The sequence below is a fragment of the Pholcus phalangioides genome, unplaced genomic scaffold (genome assembly GCF_987345545.1).
Source record: "Pholcus phalangioides strain wild (caught in Gottingen) unplaced genomic scaffold, Ppha-v1.0 ptg000008l_1, whole genome shotgun sequence".
Classification (NCBI taxonomy): Eukaryota; Metazoa; Arthropoda; class Arachnida; order Araneae; family Pholcidae; genus Pholcus; species Pholcus phalangioides.
The window spans coordinates 25946162-25968008 of NW_028301601.1; the positions used below are offsets into that span (position 1 = coordinate 25946162).

Below are 21847 nucleotides of genomic sequence, written 5' to 3' on the forward strand. Positions count from 1 at the left end.
CCCCCACACTAATTTTCCGTATTTATGCAGTTAAATCGGCAATTTTAATACTGATTTCTATGAGGATCACCCTTTTCCTGACCCTCAAAGCGATGATGGTGATGATTATGACGTCTATTCAAAAAGCCTCATTACTGAGAGTATTGAAAATGTGGCAAACCATTATAAAGGCATAAACTATTATACATAACTGGCAGCATTAAAGAAATGACAAACCATTGTAAAGACATAAACACGTCTGAAACTCATCGCCAGGGAACCACGGTAACCAAAGTAAACGTTCGAAAGTGATTGTTGAGGCCCAAAAACCATTGTTGCCGGACAGTTTTTTGCCCATTTGCCCTGGTCTGACGAAATTAATTGTAGATTTGTATAGAGAACACACACACAGACAATCAATTTTATATATATAGATTTTCAAAGTATAGGAAATATTACGCAAATAAATTGTGAGCTGTTCAAAATCTTCTCTCTGCTTTCATGTTATCAGGTTTCACCTAATTTTTGTGCTTTAATCACTATAATTATTAGAGGAATGATGGCTTGGAGATGGGAAAACAATCCTCATTTTTTTAATATTTCTATGTACTAATTATTATTTGGGAGTTTGTGGCCTTCATTTCATGGGTACTGTGGGTTCACCGAACACCCTGCTATAAGCACACAATGTAAGAAATATCCTTATCCATTGGCATTTCGTCAAGAACAGAACTACTACCATGGTCCATCAGATAACTTGGATAGACCCCCCTTAGACATTTTGAAACCCCAGAAAGCACAAAATTTGGTAAATTTTTTCTTGCTGTAGATATTTTTAATCTAGTGAGTTTAGCCCTGACTGTAGGTATGTTATTGAAGTCAGGTCTGAAAGGGTAATGACATTCTTTTTTTAATAGGCTACCATTCCTGTCAGAAAGCGATACACGAATTCCTTTGTATTTCTAAAATTCAATGTCATTTTAAATATCTTTCCACTTCTTGAATATCATCAAAATTCAAGAACTGGTGAATATAAACAAATTAAAATAGTAATGAAAAATAGGCATCAGATATATGTGTAGAAAAATTTTAAAGCTCTAACACTCTTATAGAAGCACCAGCTCCCCCCCCCCCCCCACTCTAAATCCTAACAAGTCTTGAGAGTTCAATGGAAATTTCACATCATTTTTGTAAATAAATCACAAAATAAATTGAAACTGAAGTATTTATTGATGAAAAAAATATATATATCAGCTAACTTTCATTTACAATGTATACGACTGCAGCCACTATGCACATACAAAGGACTTTTGATCATTTTCGCTTTCTCAGCATAAAAGTGTCAAACACCTGTTGATGATGTCTTTTTTGGTGATTGTTTCCTCTCCAGAACTGAAACTAACGAATCTCTGATATCATCTAGTGTTTTGTGGAGAGAGACTCCCGCTTTCATTTTATCTGGAAAGAGAATGAAAACAATTGTAACAATAACACAAATACAAACTCTACAGCCACAACAGGCAAATTGCCCAAGTGAGCTGATGCTGGGAATAGGGTTTTAACTCAAGCAAGGGTGAGCAAACAGACAGTGTTTCAAAAGAGATGGGCTATTTCTAAAAAGATGGCAGAACAGGTGAAACAATCTCATTTTCCCCTTTAGCAATGCATGGAACAAAAAAAAAAAAAAAAGCTAAATGGCCAAAATTCTACTTATACAATACAGTAGACGCGGTTTATTGGAATCATGTATAATGTTATCATTTGGTATTGGTTTAACCATATCTTTTTTCCCTCCCCATATTATCATTGTCTGCAAAACTATGTAGGAGATTAGAAATTGTAATACTCCCCTCCCCGACAAACATTTCTGTACTCTGGATGATGATTTTTGCTCGCACATGAAATTGATAGGCTATCTGATTATTATTAGCCGTTATAATCCCTGTACGTGTGCAGCTGCTTTTGCAATTAACTTCCACCAATGGAGGCAAACAAATGTATGATCAAAAAGAAACTTCAGTTCCCTGCTAATTGTCCAGATTCAGTTTTTGTTTGAAAAACTTTCTCAAGGGAGCTATGGAACACACGGTACATGAATTAAACACCTGATGACTGAATTAAAAAAATTTTTTAGCTTAAAGGAAAAAAAAAATCCCAAGCATGATTTTTCCTTGAAACAGTCCTAAATAATGTTTTTCAACTTTTCAGAGACATAATGACTTCTTCTCATGTTGCAAGACACACTGCAATGAAATCAGAAAACTTTGAGTCACCCTTAGAAAAACTAAATTTAAATCCTCCTGCTTAAAATTAAAACTCCCTTTTAGCAATCACATGAATTTCAGACGGAAATACCAATTTTACAGTTGCCACGTCGACTAGGATTTATCAAGCCTTGAGCTATGGGGGAAAGCGAATTGAATCAGCTTGATTTAAATTCTGTTTTTCCTTTTCATAACTTATATTGAAGTGAAAGTAACCTAGTATATATGGTATACATGTTATTGAAATGTGAAGTCCTTGATTGAAATAAGCATAGAAGATCTTTGGGATAAAATATAGACTTAAACTTAATCCCTAGATATAGAACAGCTTTCTTTCTGCACTTTTTCTAGATTTTGTACATGGAAAAAAATTGTAGAGAAATATAGGGAGTTAAACTTAGCACTTAAAGAGTTCCCCTGATTAAAAAACAAACTATTTTTTGTATAAAGCCTTGAATTCTGCGTACTAATTGCTGATTCAAAATAATAGATATGTTGTTCCAACATAAATACCGTTGGACTTTACATTTTAATACAAAAAGTGGAAAAGGTCTAGTGTTTGTCAATTTTTTTTACCAAAACTCATTAAATATGTGAAACAATGAAAATGTGTAAATTACTAAGCAACATCATGCAAGTTGGAAACACATCATAATAAATGCATCCATCTATAGCGGAATAAACAATCTTGTCAAGAGAATGATTTTATTTAGTTGATGCCGAATGGAAGTTCAGAAGTGTAATGATTAACATATGGAATTCCGCACATGTAATAAATCTAAAACAAATATATAGTTGATCCCACTTATAACGTTTCTCCCATTTAGAATGTTTTTCCACTTGATACAACTTATTTTCATGGTCCTAACAATAAGTAATTCTCATTGCGATTTCCTGTTTAAATTGTTTTCCTATTTATTACGTTTTTTATGACGGTTTTTGAAAATCGTTATAAGCAGGATTCACTTTAATTAACAGTTGAATGCACACATTTATGAATTTACTAATAATTAATTTATGAATTCCCTTCTGATTGATTTTACATTTTTTTTCAAATATCTTAGCATTTTCAATATCTTCAGATCAAATTTAAAGCAAATCAGATTCTCTCTCTCTCCTCTCCAGACACTTATCTTCTCATTCCCTATTCATACTTTGGTTAGGCTATCCTGTTAAAATGATTTTATTTTCCTTCCCATGGTCCACAACTCTGATCTATCACCATTTAATTGCCACATATTTTAACACCTGAATGTGGGTGCTATGTCAGATTTGTGTTGAAGAAACTTAAGTGTGCTTATGTGTGCGTGCCCAGCATTCGGAGCGTTTTGTGTTCAGTAGGTGGTGCTACTTTGATACTAGATACTTTCTCAAACGGGGCAAGTACACATTTTGGCAAGTGTGAATTTGGTGCGCCGCTCTAGTCCAGAACCCAGGACACTAGGCCCGCCTGCCCCTCCCAGTTGTGGCCCTGTATCTATTCTCCAATCTGGTAATGCATGCATTTGAAGTTCAATGTATACATATTTGTGTTGTAGGTCTGTGTGATCGCCATGGCAACCAGAAGCTTTTTCAAAGGAATAGCCAATTCCAAATTTGAAATCGTTAGAAAAATCCCATTTTTAGTCGATTACCATTGCGCAATCGTAAGTTTCAAACACGGATTTTCACGAAAAGCAAAATTTGAGGGGAAGTTATAAGGGGCCTCTTTCTTCCCCCCCCCCCCCGAGATAAAAAATTACAAATATTTTTGTAGAGAATTAAAATATTGGAATAAAATAATTTATTTTATACTATCTGTGAAGAATTAGATCCTTGTGCCCCCTCCGATTCTGCTTACACACCCATGATTTTTGCGATGCGAAATGGTGACTACCACATAGCAGCTAGATGACAAAACTAGATATTCAAGGTAGAGTTTTTACAGATTCGGTTTCTTTCCACGGTATCGGGAAGGGTTTACAATTTGAAAGGGTGTTCCAATCCTTTATGATTAAAAAAAAACCCCCCGCGCATTCGCAATATTGTAGGAACAAGACGAATTTACGGCGTATAAACACGGTCTTTGAATGCCGGCCGATCACCGCAAAAGTACCGTAATTTCCCGTATATAGCAGGAAGGGAAAAAATTTGCAGGGTAATAAAAATCCGAAATTTGAAACTTCTGTACACAGCCCCTCATTCAGAGAAGCAACCAAAAATATCCCTCATCTTCAACAACCCACAGGTATATCAATACAGTAGTGTACAAAGTAGTAAAACCAGTTTTTCAAGGTCGAGGGATCACGATACATGTTAAAAAAAGTTGGGAGCTTTTTCCTCTCTACTTTTTTCTTCTAAGAACTAAGAATGAACGCATCCCGGAGGACGTGTGAACAAAATTTTTACGCTTCCTTTTCCGAAATTCTGAGTATTTGACACGTTATAACGCGTCAATGTCATCTCTGCCAGTCAGGGGCACTGCTGCCAAATGTACGGGGGGGGGGGGGCGGCACGTGTAGCTTAAGCAAGGCTACAAGGGGTGCGGTGCACCTGAGCAGCAGATTGTAAGGGACGGCAGCCTAGGCTTTAGTTAGACATCAAAAAATTTTAAAACCTCGAATATTAAAAATTCACATGACCAGAGGCAAATTTACAGTTTAGCTGACTGTGGGCTACAAAAATGTTGTCACCTTCCACTTATCTCCGTCAAATTTTCTTGACCATTTATTTCTCAAATTTGCAGGGCTATAGCCAGTATCAGCCAGTATTTCTCAACCTTTAAACATACCCGTTTCTTACTTTTTTCATCCCTCTTTTCCTCTTCACCTGGTCCCTAGATTTCTATATTTCACTTTTTGCCTGATCACTCAGATGCTTGAAAACTCTATGGAGTTTACTTTGGTCCTGTACATGCTTGCAAACTCAAGGCCACTATTTTTGGTCACTCGCTGACTCAGTCCCTCTCTCCCTGGGCAGAGGCGGATGTACATTTTTGTCAATTTCGGAGTCCTCCTCCCATTATACTAATTTTCCTGTGACTATTTATTTCTTGAATTTTCTGTCCTGGGCCTGATAAGCCCTTCTGTAAATACGGCTCTGGGGCCATTCAAGTATTACGTAAGCAGATTTTCAGCCATTTTTGACACCGCTCCTTGTCAGCAAAACACAGACCTCCCCCTGCCCCCGTCAGCAGCTTAGAATATTCATATCTTCAAAAAGGGGCGGTTGATGACATAAGCAACCTTCAACCCCCCCCCCCCCGTCCTGTCATCAAAAATAAGCAAATCCGAAACCCCCTCTCCCCTCAATGCTGACGTAATACTTGCATGACCCCTCTGCAAATGATATATCATGCTTTTAAGACATACCTTTCTGATATATTTGTTGAGAAAACTTTAAGATAGAGCTTAGGGACAGTGATACCAGAACAAGAATGTACTCTATCGCCCTTTGTGATAGAGTACATTCTTATTTGATGTCATTGAGTAATTTTCCTGAATGTCAAATGAATTCAAATTCTGATTCTTAATAGTCCGATCTCTGTACAACAACAACGGCTTAAAAATAATTTTTTAAATAAAAGTTACCTCATTATATTTTCTATTTATAAAGTGTCAGCAACGATGACTCATCAACAAGAGCTGAAATGTGAATTGAGTTATCTGGCAAAATTCTATACCTCAGAGCCATACTATCATATGTGGTTCCAAGGTACAGAATTAAGAACAGTATAATGATTTGACTCTTGCCTCCTGCAGCAAGAGTCTTCTTTAGGTGTGGCACATGAGGCTTTGCACCCGGATGGCATTTAAACTTGAGCCGCCCCTAGTGGAGACCATGCTTCTATTATTTCTAAAATAACATTGATTTTTAGATTGTTTGTCTCGGTAATTTTCATGTCTAGCATTTCTGAAGAAAAAAAAAAGGATTGAATATAGAAAAATTTAGGTGTGTTAATTAGCATGTTAATTGCTCATTGCTGCCAACATAAAATATTAAACAGAGGTATAAGCTCAACAACTACAAAAGATGCATTAAAGGGGGGAAAAACGACAAATCAAGTCACTTGCAATTTCTTACCTCTCTGCTTTGATAGGAGAATTATTGGTGTGTCCCAAGTAACTTTCCTAGTGCTGCACTTGAAATATTCGGGAATTTTCAAGTAATATTATTTCAGCAGGAATTAATCTTTCTGCTACCCTGACTTTTGCAACATCTCTGGCCAGTGCATCTGCTGATCTATGACACAAATGGCTCCTTACACATTCTTTCTTTTATGTCATTCTGATGCTTTTGATAGAAATATTTTGACTGCCTTACCAAAGATTAAAATCTAAAAAAACAAACAAAAATCATGCATTTCAAAAACACAGAACAGCCAGAACTGGGGTGGGGAGGGCAAAGGGGAAAACAAATTCAAAGGGGCAGCAAATTTTTGGTGAAAACAAAAACACAGGTGTAAAATCATCAATCAAATTCTAAAGTGGCGGGAGCAGAAAAATCACATTTGGTTCTCTCCCCCACAAAAGTCGCAGTTAATCTTCACAGTGACAATCCCGAGATATCTCATCAAACTTGATCTGCTTTATTACGGTCATCCCAAAATATCTCAATTTCTTAACAGCTTTTATTTCTAATGTGGCAGTTGCAATGCAGACCAGGAAAATTTAAAAAACTACTTAAAGGGGTAAGGCCTGACATAACTTCACTCTTCAGTTATTTTAAAGTTGTAGTCACTGACAGTTTGATTGTGAGGTGAACAAAAAATATTTTTGTCTCCTGGAGAGCAACAAAAAATATGCAAATTGCAATAACAGCTTTATAATATTCGAATACTGCATTCCCAGCACACCAGGAAACAGTAACTGAGATCAGCATGCAGAGAATATTCATATTTTCCACCATGCTTGGCAAATTTTAGTGACCAATTCCTGATATAACATCTGTTTTCAACATAATTACAAAAATTACCTGTATAATTCAAAAGTGACCTTTCTTCAGTATCAGAAAGCATCAAACAATGTACAGAATTTAGTATCTGCATTTCGTATTAAAGGTTGGTAATTGAAGTAGATTAATATGTAAATGTTCAATTTTCATTATCACTATCAAATTCTTCAATGTTTCCTATAGAGGGAAAACCATTACTTTATTCCAATTAGCTCATTTGTTCAATATAAATTGATATCAGTCTTTTGAATGTATCACGTTATCCTCATTGAACCTTGGTTTAAGACACATGCCGGGAATGGAGACTCCAACATTCAAAAAACTGGAGTTTTCCCCGATTTGCCTGGAATGACAGTTAAAATACTGGGAATACTGTTATTTTGATAGCAGTAACAGAGTCGTCTTAAGGCATGGGGACTACCCCAGTGTGTGTGTGGGATCATAGCGCTCCTTCTTGGTGCCCCAGGGTTGACATTTTCTTGGGAGGCCCCTAGACCTTAAAAGGGAAAATATTATGCAAAATAAATGTACATTATTTCTGAGGCCAACATTTGGCTCGAGACCCCTGGTCTCACCAAACCCACTGCCCCTCTGGGACTGGGGTCCTGGAGAGCATGAATGTGACATTTGGTTTAAATTTGACAGTAAGCATGATCATTGCTGGGCAACAATTTCTAGCCAGATGGAGGAAAAATTATTTGCATGGAGGGCTGTCAGGAGTGTTCGATAAATTAATTTTTGGTCAGCTTGGGGAGGGGCAAGGCCAGGGCTCAACTAGATACTTTGTCAACCGGGGCAAGCAGGCATTTTAGCACGCCAATGTAGAAATAGTTAGAGGGTGAATTTGGAACCCCCCCCCTCCTGGTCCCAGCTCTCGGGCCACGTCCCCCAACACTGTGTACGCCTCTGGTGCCCGTGATACACTTTGAACGCCCCTGGCTAACAAATTTATTGAGTCGTGTAATGATTTCCCGGATTTGACGAATTTTTTTTACGAAGTTTCTGTGCATGTATCGGCATCGATGTTACCCCCGATAAAACGATTTTCCTCGAATTAAGGAATGGAAACGGCAGTTTTACACAATTTGTTCGATCGGGATTTTCAACTCTTATTAACGAATAATGTTAACAAACGAATCAACTCACCTTGGATCGATGAAAATACATGCTGCTCACGTTGAATTTCTTGTCCATTGCTTTCAGTCAGATGATTGCGAAGAATATGACGCCAACCATGCACTGCTAGTTTTTTAACCAAATTGCTTTCAGCCGGCAACCTATTCATTTTTGTTGCATCATCAACAGCCAATCGTCGATCAACAGGGTCGATAGAGACAGTAATAATTCCATGTGATGCTCGTGGTAATAAAAGTAATGAATCAAGTAGAGCGCATGCGCAAAAAATGCGAGCAAGATGTGCCATATCTAGGCTGACCATATTTCCTCGAGAGAAATACGGGACATCGGGATTCCAAATACGGGAAAATACGGGACATCGCCAAAAACGATGCCAAAACCAAACAAAGTTGCCAAATATTGTTGAAATTACGGAAAAATCACAATGGCGGGAAATGATGCATTACTGAAAATTGCAGTGGATTAAAATGTATTCCACGAAAAAAAAAACGTTTACCAAGGCAAATGTGGGAGATTAATATCCCATATATAGTTGTAACTATCATAAAATAATTTATGAGTTGAAAAATAATTTCAATCTTCGACTTCAATAAAGAATAAAAATTCAAGTAGGCGTCGTGTGAAATACGGGAAAAACCGGAACACTTTTGCCAAAAAGTCGGGACGGCCAAAAACAGAGAAAATACCGGGACTGTCCCGGGAAATACGGGACGTATGGTCACCCTAGCCATATCGAAGAGCTGGTCCGTGGATCTCGATTCAGGGGCGGTGGATACCAATTTTGAGGTGAAACGCGGTTTAGAACCTGGATCGCGTTCTGAACCTGGACGGTGAATACGGCCGTAAACAAGCAGACGACAGGTAAGATCGTAAGAAGTGAATTTCCACACATCGCTCTATAGTATGTGCTGCCATCTAACATCAAATTTAAAAAACAACTCATGTGGTGATGCGAAAGTTTTAAGTAAAAAAACTATATTCTTTATTCCGCTCAGTTCCTTGTAATGAAAGCTCATAAACTGAACTGGAAATTTGAACTGGAAGTTCGGTTATTTTATTTGAGAATAAGGAGGCATCCAAAACAAATCACCCCTTAATGAGCAGACGACAGATAAACGTCGCTTTGTTCAGTTCCCTACAATCTAAGCTCAAAAACAGAACTGGAAATTCGAACTGCCAGTTCAGCAATTTTTTCAAGACACAAAGAGACGTCCAAAGCAAAGAACCCCGAAAGAAACAGAGGACAGAGATTCTGAGGCTTGATTTATATACTGTTGGTGCTGCCATCTAATCTCGAAATTTCAGACAACTCATGCGATGATGATAAAAGAGAGAGAAAGAGAGTTCTTTGTTATTTTTTATCATAAAATTTTTGTATGAGACGAAAATTTCGGTAACAAAATTCGTACATTTGCAATAATCGATTTTTTTATGAAGAAAACGTAAAAGTAATTATTTCTTTCCACAAAAACATTCGGACAATATGGATGATCGAACAAATAAGTGAAAATAGGGATTATGTGGTCTTCAGATAGGGTTACCAGATTCAAAACTGAAAAAGGAGGACGGCCTGTGCGAACCTTAGGCAGTGTCGTCTTAACGCACGCTTCTACCCCCGGGCCGTGCCCGAAGGGCCTCAAGGGAAGAGATACCTCAGAAAAAGGAGACGTAGTTGAATTTTTCGAGAATTTTTCATGTAGGGCCTCCAAAAAGTCCGTTATCTCGGGGGCTCTTGTAATCTGCGAATTCAGTAATTGCAAGAGGGCGCTGGATTTTATTCCTCGGTAAAATGAATATTTGCCGTGGCCCTCACGGGGGGGGGATGTCCGATAAGCTTCCGAGTCGGGGACTCTTTTCCATTTTGGGGGCCCTGGAGGAATCTCATTCTTTTCTGGGTCCGGGTAATTTGTTGGGACCCTGGGTTTTATGAGTTTGTAAAATGAATACAAATGAACATTTTTCGTGGCACTCGCAGCGAGGGATGTGGGAAAAGCTTCGAAGTCGGGGGCCAATGGGGAAATTCACAGGATTAATTTTAGGGGACCTGGATGAATCTCATTCTTTCTGAGTCTGGGTAATTTGTTGGGGCCGTGGGTTTTATGCGTTGGTAAAATGAACACAAATGAAAAATTTTCGTGGCCCTCACGGGGGATGTCCGATAAGCTTCCGAGGCTGAGACCCTTTTCCATTTTGGGGGCCCTGGATAAATCTCATTCTTTTCTGGTTCGGGAAAATTGGTTGGGGCCCTAGGCTTTATGCGTTGGCAAAATGAATACAAATAAAAAATTTTCGTGGCCCTCACGGGGAATGCCCGATAAGCTTCCGAGGCTGAGACTCTTTTCCATTTTGGCAGGGGGGCGCTGGATGAATCTCATTATTTTTTGGTTCCGGGTAATTGATTGGGGCCCTGGGTTTTATGCGTTGGCAAAATGAATACAAATTAAAAATTTTCGTGGCCCTCACGGGGGATGTCCGATAAGCTTCCGAGGCTGAGACTCTTTTTCATTTTGGGGGGGGGGGGTGCTGGATGAATCTCATTATTTTTTGGTTCCGGGTAATTGATTGGGGCCCTGGGTTTTATGCGTTGGCAAAATGAATACAAATTAAAAATTTTCGTGGCCCTCACGGGGGATGTCCGATAAGCTTCGGAGGCTGAGACCCTTTTCCATTTTGGGGGGCCCTGGATGAATCTCATTATTTTCTGGGTTCGGGTAATTGATTGGGGCCCTGGGTTTTATGCGTTGGCAAAATGAATACAAATTAAAAATTTTCGTGGCCCTCACGGGGGATGTCCGATAAGCTTCGGAGGCTGAGACCCTTTTCCATTTTGGGGGGCCCTGGATGAATCTCATTATTTTCTGGGTTCGGGTAATTTGTTGGGGCCCTGGGTTTTATGAGTTTGTAAAATGAATACAAATGAACATTTTTCGTGGCACTCGCAGCGAGGGATGTGGAAAAAGCTTCGAAGTCGGGGGGCCAATGGGGAAATTCACAAGATTAATTTTAGGGGACCTGGATGAATCTCATCCAGTCCGGGTAATTTGTTGGGGCCGTGGGTTTTATGCGTTGGTAAAATGAACAGAAATGAAAAATTTTCGTGGCCCTCACGGGAGATGTCCGATAAGCTTCCGAGGCTGAGACCCTTTTCCATTTTGGGGGCCCTGGATAAATCTCATTCTTTTCTGGTTCCGGAAAATTGGTTGGGGCCATGGGTTTTATGCGTTGGTAAAATGAACAGAAATGAAAAATTTTCGTGGCCCTCACGGGGAATGCCCGATAAGCTTCGGAGGCTGAGACCCTTTTCCATTTTGGGGGGCGCTGGATGAATCTCATTATTTTTTGGTTCCTGGTAATTGATTGGGGCCCTGGGTTTTATGCGTTGGCAAAATGAATACAAATTAAAAATTTTCGTGGCCCTCACGGGGTGGGGATGTCCGACAAGCCTTCAGGTCAGGACTCCCCCATGAAAAGTTTGACAGGTTCCATTTCAGGGGCCCCTGGATGAATCTCACATATTTTTATTGTTTAACATTATAAAATCTGCACCATCGGTAGCCCGAGATAAAGTCAGTTTGTGGCCTCATTAAAAGTATGCGACTTCGGTCCCGGGTAATTGGTTGGGGCCCTGGATTTTATTCGCTGGTGAAATTAATACAAATGAAAATTTTTTGTGGCACTCGCAGGGAGGGATGTAGGAAAAGCTTCCGAGTTTGGGACCCTTTTCCATTTTGGGGGGCCCTGGATGAATCTCATTCTTTTCTAGGTCCGGGTAATTTGTTGGGGCCCTGGGTTTTATGTGTTGGCAAAATGAATACAAATGAAAAATTTTCGTGGCCCTCACGGGGGATGTCCGATAAGCTTCCGAGTCTGGGACCCTTTTTTATTTTGGGGGCCCTAGATGAATCTGAATGAAGGCGGAACTGGTGCTGCGGGCGCATCACAAAAGGGGGGGGGACGCAAATTTAACCATTTAACCTATCCTTCAGCATTACGAGGGTGGGTGCCTAAATGAGTAGTTGCCCCGGCTAACCAAGAGTATCCAGTTGCGGCATTATTATTTATTTCTGACGGATCACCGTTATACTGGGGTTTTTTTTAAGATACTTCTCAAGTTTGTAATTTACACCTGGTAGCATTTATTTCACTTCTATACATCAAACTACACAGAGTTGATCCACTAATGACCCTCAAAAATCATGCCCTTATTGTGTAAAACTTGGTTTGTTGCATGGGCCCATCTGGGCACTTCTCCGGGGTGTCAAGTGACAATTAAGGCAAGTTTACACGCACCGTTTTATCGTACGTTCTGGGTTTGACCAAATCGGTCTGAAAATTGTGTCATTTTTTCGGGGTGTTTACACGCAACGATTTTTCAACCGTTTTCTCTTGCGATCCAGGGGGTGAACAATCCCACTTTCCTTATATAACGCCCGTTCCGCGCTTATCGTCAGATAAGGAACTATCGTAAGGAATGTGCTAAGGAAAATTCCTTAAGCGGATAAAGTTCTGAAGCTTATGGTGGAGGGGGGGGGGGGGGCACAACATATGGGGATTCAGTGCTTGCTTAGGCTAGCTGAAATCGGTGAAGCGTGTTAAACCAACACCACCTATAGGCCAACAAGGCCTCCGCACGAAGCTCGTGACGTCACTGAAGAAGTCCATACCACCTATCGTCATTGGATATACAGGCCGACGCATGCGATATCTTCACCTTCTTTTGCAATATATCCAATGGCAATAGGAGAAATGACCTTCTTCATTGACGTCACAAGCTTCGTGCGGAGGCCTCGTTCTATAGGTGGTGTTGGTTGAATGCCGCGTCGAATTGAGTAAGACGTGCCTCTCCCATATCATGAAGCAACGTATCTCTGCAGCAGTTGATTTAATAATATGACATGAATGTCGCTCTCCACTTGTTAATACAAGATATACAGAAGACTGGATGTTGTGAAGATATTTATTATTTGAGATGTTAATTTTTTTAAGGAAGGAAAAACTCATCGCTGCCTTTACCGGGTCCCTCGATTGCCGGACGAGTGCTCTGACCACTAAGCTACAGAGGAGATAGAGATTTTCCTTCACTAGAGCGTATATATGCCGAACGGAACCATGCAATGGACGGCGCAACCGATCAGCTAATAGCTCATGGACGACGAGCCACCAGATGGCTATATATATGACATGAATGTCGCTCTCCACTTGTTAATACAAGATATAATCGAGGGACCCGGGTTCGACTCCCGGTAGAGGCAGTTTTTTCCTTCCTTAAGAAATTAACATCTCAAATAATAAATATCTTCACAACATCCAGCCTTCTGTATATCTTGGATTTAATAATAACTGAAACGCTATAAAACACTTTTCGAGAGATCGAGTACCGTTTGGACATCTGCAGAACCAATTAGAGTGCTCACGTCGGAATTCGTCATTGATCATTTTTGTCGCACCACAGTCTTCTTCTGCACAGGAGGGCAAATTAGACCGGGACCAACAATTTATAGCAAATTCTGAACGGCAAGGTTGGTGGAATATATGTTTACTACTTTAATTTTGTCAAAGTACTGAAATTGGCATGTGCGGATTATAAACAAGAAATATAAATTATAAGCCAGCACGTTAAAAGAACACGTATGTGTGAAAGTGTTAGGCCGGGTTCTCACAGGACCGATATGACAACCCACAATTCAACATAGATTGGTTAAAAACCTGAATATTTTCGTATTTATTCGCGGTCTCTTTCCCAGTGTTTCTTTCTGGAAAATACTGTGGAGGAAATAATTCTCGAATCAGAAGAAAATGTAAGTCATACATGCCAAATACACGTTTAAAAATAGCTCTAAAGGGTTTTTTGGGTGTTTCGGAAAATAATTATACACGACTGTTATTTAAATGTTTCTAAATGCGAAAAACTTGCAATGGAAAATTCAAAATATTGACAAAGGTTAGCTTCATTGCAGCGCTTTCCCGTTATTACGGCATCAATGAATCCACAGTATCAAGAATTCGATCAACCGTTGCTGTAGCTACACATGCTACTATACACATGCCCTGGAATCACATGTCTGTCATGTAGAAAATATTGTCTTTCTGTGGGTGGGGTAAAAAAGGTATGCATGTTATGCATTGCATGACTGGCATACTACAACCGTCAATATTTAATCTGCAAATCCGTGAGGTATTCATGAAAAGAATGGGTCACGTCCCCAAGTATTCTCCCGGTTTCTATACAGAAACTCCACCATTATACAGGATGATTAAAGTTCCCGTACTATGAGAAGTCTTTCTGAATACAGCGATATTTTTTGGATATAAATGTTAATGGCACCATGGGAGAGAGATTTATGAAATGAAAAAAAAAAAATCAATTTTTGACCACCAAGTGAAAAAGTGGGTTTTTTTTATTGAAAAAAATTTCCTTTTCCCATGGACCATACAGCGTATGCAAGGATGACGTCACTCTCCGCTACCCGGGGGCTAAGGCGACTGGATAGGGGTGGCTATCCTTATTCTAGTGGCTATACCCCGGGCTAAGACGCCTTCATATACGTGTATTAAGGAGTTCTACCCGGGGCTAACGAGAAAGAGAGTCGTTCCCGTTAGCCCCGGATATCGGAGAGTAACGTCATCCTTGCGTAAGTCGCCATCTGGTGGCAACGACAGCTTGGCATGAGTCAGGCCCAGCCGTCAGAGTTGCCAGATTGGCGGTTTTCCCGCCAAATTGGGCTGGTTTGAAAACGGTTCGGCGGGAAATTTGTGGCTTTGGCGGGTGGCGGTTTTTTGGGCGGTTTTTCTAAAATTGTGTTCTCATGGCGAATTTCTCTCTATTTTTCTTTGCTTGACGGCAAAGAAGTTTTTCTTTTTCACTTCAGTCCCCACCTCATGTTGTGTTTTCTTCCTGACAAGGCAGAAGGGGTCCTTGATCAGTGGTTTTCAACCTTTATGATACCGCGGCCAATCGGATATAATATATCCAATGTAGTATAGGGAAGTAGTATATCCAACACTAGAACTGGGTGACTTCAGTGACGTCAGGAGCTTCGCGCAGAGCCCTTCTGCTACAGAAGGCCCTCTGGTTGGGAAACACAGTATCTAGACCACAGAAGCCTGTGAAAGAAACCGTAGCCTCCACAAGCGTGGAGCTGACAGGGCTCAAGCCCGGGAACCAGTTCTGTCTTAACGCATGTGCCCGGGGCTTCAAGAGAAGAGAGACCTCAGAAAAACTAGAGGTAGTTGTATTTTTCGGGGATTTTCCATGAAGGGAATCACTTGGCTCTCGGGGCCCCATGATGCTCTTAAAACGGCCCTGCCAGGAACCCAGAAGAGTTGTTAAATTTTTTGTTTACTAGACCGTGAAAAATCTGGTCTGGGACCATACCCAATTTTTAAAATCTCGTAGGCAGCTATGCACAATTTGAGGCAGTGCCGTCTTGACGCATGGGCCAACCCGGGCACGTCACGGAGGCCTTGAATGAACAGCGGGGGGGGGGGGGGGGGGGGGATAAAAATGAGATGTGGTTAAGATTTGCGAGATTAAGCATGTGAATTGGTAAGTAGGCATTTGCAGTCTGGATAGAGGGCTGAGCAAAATCAATTTGCCTGGGGGCTCTTGATGCTTTTAAGACGGCCCGACTCCAGGCCATCTCTGGGCCGTTTTTCCAGGAGAGAGAATGCGTAGCCCTGACTTTCGCAACTTTTCAAAATCAATTTATGCGGTAAAAAAACATATTTTTTACGAAAAAGTGAAAAGTGGGAGGGAGTTATAGTGACTAAAACAAGAAAAGAGTGCTATAAGCCACACCTTTGCAGGCTAGAATACAGTCAAACTGTAGCTCGCTTGTTGCTTCATAGATGGCAGCACAAGTTCGAATATTTTGGGCTACTTTTTGGCTATTTTTGAAGAGGATTTTGGCTGGAAATTTTTTTAGGACCTGGCAACTCTGCCAGCCGTCCATGTAAGGTCCCGGTGCCGTTCAGTACACACGAGCTCCAAGGAAATATTGAGAGATTCGTTGCCTTTGTGTCTAGGGCGTTCATCTGGAAAGTGAAAATACAAATGCAGTCGAATCCCGTTTTTAATCCCCCCCCCGATAAGTTCCCATAGGGATATTTTTAAATAAACGGGAATTCCCTTATAACGAAGTGAATTCTACGGTCTCGTGGAGTTCATTATAACAGGATTCGACTGTACTCATGACAGTGGAGAGATTTATGTTTGAGAGGGAGAAAAAATTTCCAAAAGAAAAAAGAGGAAATGAAAAATAATAACGTAAAAAAAAAAAAACCTGAAAAGGAGGACAAAGGGGAGAATTTTCTAAAACGTAGGAGGACGCTTGAAATGACATAAAAAAAAAGATGAATAAGACAATACAGAATATTGTAGCTACTGCTGCCATCTATGTTTACTAATTACTATAACTTGAAATCTTTCTTTTTGACTTGGAAACTTATGAATAACTTTTATGAACAAAAATTTAATGAATAACTTTGTGCTGGTAATTTCGACAAATAAATTTTATGGAAAGTAAAATTTATTCTAATAACTTATAATTTAGCCCAAGACTCTACGTGCATCTGGTCTAGTTAACCGATGGTTGTTTTTAAGTAACCATGTTGCCATTGACTACGCATCAGGGGCCGTTCAAGTATTACGTAAGCACATTTTTAGCCATCCCCCCCCTATGCCCCGGAGGATAGGTGACCATCATGGCCCCCACATCCTGAAACAGGGCTCTCAGGCTGGGATCTTTTGCGGGCCCCTTTATGATGAATTTATAGCGTAAAAAAACAAAAAATGGTGAAAATCGTTCCGGGCCCCAGGGCTGGAGGAGCCTTGTCAGCCTATCCCTTGTGAGGGGGAGGGGCATGGTGACCATATCACAGATGATATGGTCTCGCAACCCGACGTCGACCTTGTGACCAGTTGCATAATTTCAGTTGCCAATGAAACAATTTTTAAAGTTTCCTCGAAACTTCCTAAATTTCCTAAACCTTGGTGGAACCACGAATGCAATCTTTTACGATTAAAGCACAAAAGAAAGCATGTAGTAGGTTCCGGAGGTATCCTATCCACGACATTAAGTTGGCATTTTTAAAAACAAAGGCGATAGCAAGAAGAACCAGGCACCAGGCTCGACGTGAGTCCTGGCGAAAGTTTACTACGGGAATCAATTCATCGACTTCATCTCAAATCATGTGGGACCGGATCCGAAAAATCAATGGCCATTATCAGTTTCATCCCATCATCATTTTAAACACTAGTGGCAATGTCATTAGCGATGTGAGGGATATTGCGAACACCATCGCCGCACATTTCGCCGTTGTCTCCAGTGATGACCTACCTTCATTGCGACCTACCCTCTAAGCCAGTGTTTCTCAACCGACTGATCTGCCGTTTCCTCTCCCCCCCCCCCATTCATGTTCCGTTAATCATGTGTTTGACCCGCTGAGCTATAAGTAAACCTTATAACTCAGTGGTTTGACCGGGCCTCCACTTTACAAAAATAAATGAAACCGGGCTGCGGGCTTCCAAAGGTTGAGAACCACTGCCCTAAGCCATACAATGATAAATTGCATAAAGGCCCTTGGCCCGCGGACCAAATATGGCCCCGGGGGGTTATCTGATGCGGCCTGCCCTCCTCAAACCTAATTTTATAAGAAAATGAACTAAGCGGCACATCTACAGATCGCTTAAGTGTCCCGTGGTACATTTCCAGGGCATTCAAGCGGCCCGTGGCACATTTTCAGATCACTTAAATGACCCGGGACACAGTTCCAGAGCACTTAAGCTATCTTTCACGAATTTAGAGATCCCTTGAGTGACATGTGACGTAGTTTTAGAGCACTTAAGTGGCCTCCGGTGCGGTTCTACATCACTCAAGTTACCCACGGCACATTCTCAGATTATTTAAATGACCCGCGGCATATAATTACGAATCGATCACTTGAGTGATGGGTGGCACAGTTCCAGAGCACTTAAGCGCACCGGACACATTTCCAGATCACTTGGATCCGCGAAAAATTTAGAGATCACAGAAGTGGCTCTGTAGGGCACTTATCAATAGGGGGGGGGAGTCACTTCAAGTGTCCACAAACTGTAGAAAGGTTTTTCTCGTTTTTGGCGCACCGAGTAAGATGCTAATAAAAATATTTCATATTTTCATAAAGTGTGGTTGATGACGTAAGCATTATCCAACCCCCCCCCCCTCCATTTTATTTTATTTTCAATAAAAATGGCCTTTGTCATTTTTATTGCCTATTGAGGCCCCAAACACGAACATCGCAATTGTTAACTTTTTCAATGGACTTCTTGATCAAGTTTACTTTCCAGATTACTGGAAAAATGCAATTATGAAAGTTATACCGAAGCAAGGTAAACCAAAAGAGTACTGCAATTCATACAGACCCATCGCTGTTCTTCCACATCTGTCTAAATTATTCGAAAGGGTATTTGCAGCAAGATTGATTAAATAGATCATAATCTAGCCAGAGTCGAGCAGTTTGGTTTTAAGAGAGGCCACGGTACTACAAATCAACTCGTGAGGGTTGTGGAATGCCTTCAAGAGGTTAAAAATTACAAAGACTATGCATGCACACACACACACATACAGTAGGAACTTTTTAGATTATAAAATACGCATTCGATTGCATTTGGCACGAGAAGCTCCTACTGAAGATGCTTCTTACCCTCGATAATCATTAAATTTTTGCGATCATCCTTACTTTCAGAACATTGCAGGTCAAAATAGGAGAAGCATGTTCTTCTAAAAAGTACATTAAAGCGGGAATCAATCAACGATCAAACTTAGGACCTATATTGCACAATATTTTTATGGATGATTATCCACAGGTGCCTAAAAGGAATTTTTATCTTTATATGCTTACGATGCTATCATGATATGCAAACCCCCCTCCCCGGCGTAGTCATCCATCTCTTAATGGCCAAACAACAATAACATAACCCTTTTTAAAAAATTCTTTTGTAACAACATCCTCTTTTACAGACGATTTTTTTTTTCCCCACCGATGTCCGCAGAAAAGGGGTTCCACTGTATTATAGTTTAAAAAATAGAATGACGTCCTTTGATCGATGATGATCACGAGTATAACTTTCAAAAACAAAATTCCTTTTCAAAAACTTTGCTACCCTGTGCAGCTTTTGAACACGGTTTTTATACAACTATTTGTAGGTATTTATTTATATCGTAGTAATTTATTTACTCGTAGTGTCGGCTACAATAAAAATGCTAAAGTACTCAATTTGCGAAATAAAATACGAAAGAATAGGTAGTGTTTCTAAATTTTGCGAATGTACTTTGGACGTCAATCATATACAGTTTCTCTTCGTTTGCGATGAGAATATCGGGAGTCACCGACACGTATGGGTGCTGCCGCTTGTTTCACCGGTTGGTGGCGCTTCATTCTCTTTCGTGTAGTCTTCACACACCACTTGCACAGAAGTATGGTAAGCTCGAGGACATCGCAGAGGGCAACGAGTGATATACCCAGGTACATACCCAGATATCCACCGATGTAGCTGAACACCTCCACTTCCTTCGCATGGAATTTAAAGGAAAGGAAATTGTATCAATACAACTAATATTAAACTTTAATTAAAGTTAAATTGAATACACTAAATACATACAAGGAAAGGTTTCCAAGGTGATGCCTTCAAAAAGTTTCGAAAAAAATTACCACTGATTCTGCCATGTTAACAAAACATTCATCAGAAATTTGTATTTTTCATGGTTTCAATCACACGTATATTACGGTCTTTGCATATATATGGTGGTGATTATACAATAGTAATATTCGTCCTATAATTAACCTACAATAAAAGTAATTCGACTAACATATAATGACTATAACAATCCAATACCATTGGATACATTGCAAAAGAAGGTGAAGATATCGCATGCGTCGGCCTGCTATATTCAATGACGATAGGTGTATGGCCTTCTTCAGTGACGTCACGAGCTTCGTGCGGAGGCCTTGTTCTATAGGTGGTGTTGTTTATACTCGCTCACAGACATTGCGGTATTATTACAATATAAAATATTAAAAATAATAGTTTTTTTGTGGAAAGAAAAAGCAGAGCATTTCGTGACATATTTGAATACTGTAAACGTGGGGATTATGAGATTGTTTTCCGCACGCAACCGATGGCTTTATTTTTCAGCAGTTGATGCCGGGCAAGGTTTCAGGAACGAGAGGCGATTTGGAGTGTGTGAAAGCTGTGCGAGAGAGATGACGACTATACGTCCCGTAAATACGGGACATAAAAACTTTTATTTTCCATGTCATTTTAGCTATTACACCCTCGTTTGGTATTGATGAACTAGATCTCAAACTATTTAATGAGATGATGATTTGTCTTGTGGCTTATCGAACTATTATGCATGCCTTCCTGACAGTAATTATGTGATGACTTCCAATTCAACGGGTTTGTTTCGTTACCCTTCATCTAATCAGAGACGCCGACAAGAAGGAAACATTTCGGGGGGTTTCGCCACCAGATATGCTGGATATCTCATATATAAACGAGATTCAAAGACTTTCGCATGTATTTTATATCCATGAATTATTAGGGAGAGAGAGAGAGGGGAGGGGAGGGGGTTGCTGAGCCCAGATGGTCGAACGCAGGATCGACCCTTGGAGGGGGGCACCTAAGGCTTTGGGAGGGGGTGTTAATGGATTTCTTCCAGAGAAATTTTGAGTGAACAACCTTTAAAAAGTATACGAATTTACAGAAATTAATTGAAATATCATAAAAATATATTTTATTTCTCAATAATTCAATTTGTTTATGAAAATATTAAAAATAAATAAATTTTAGGCCGGGTTGGGAGAACGGGCAGGGAATGGAAGGCTTCCTAGCTGAGCCTCGTACAGATATTATTGGAGGGCTAAATACTCTATGCCCACAGCTTTCAATGCCCATGTCCTTCGACAGAGACGTCCTTCTTCGCTTTCTTCATGTCATGTTCAGACCTTCAACACTATACTTACATAAAAAGAGAGCACGGGCAATTGCTATTTTCATTTCAAAATATAAAAGGTAGATGACAGCACCAATAGAACACTAAAGTTCTAACGACATGAATACGTTAGGATCACGCCTATATTTATACAAATACAAATACAACAGGCAAAATGCCCAACGAGGTGGCTGATAAAAATATGCCCATAAAAATATGGATGTCATATATTTCAAAAAAAAAACAGCAACCCAATTAAAAATGCAATTAACATGAATTATAAACAATATATACACGTGATAAATATTATACAATGCCCATAAAGAATACTTATGGTTGTCTTATTCTAAGTATGAATAGCTTCTCGATTTACCCCAACATGTTTATCGTATTTCTTTTTAAACGTGTCAATTGTGTTACAATTTACTACCTCCGGGGGTAAGCTATTTCATTTATTAACAACCCTATTAGAGAAAAATTCCCTGCGACACCATAGCTTTGCATTATCCCTCACCAATCGATACTGGTGTCCCCTTGTAAAAGCAGTCGCCAGGATTACAC

General features: G+C 40.0%; 1 long non-coding RNA gene across 1 annotated transcript; it reads right to left on the bottom strand.

The window, feature by feature from the left end:
* Window positions 1-1404: 1404 nt before the first annotated feature.
* Window positions 1405-8399, bottom strand: LOC149084095 (uncharacterized). The gene is made up of 3 exons (XR_016193025.1): window positions 8322-8399; window positions 6306-6558; window positions 1405-1437 (listed from the first exon to the last, which is right to left on the bottom strand). It is a non-coding gene; the product is annotated as an uncharacterized LOC149084095 (long non-coding RNA).
* Between the last annotated feature and the right edge of the window lie 13448 nt (window positions 8400-21847).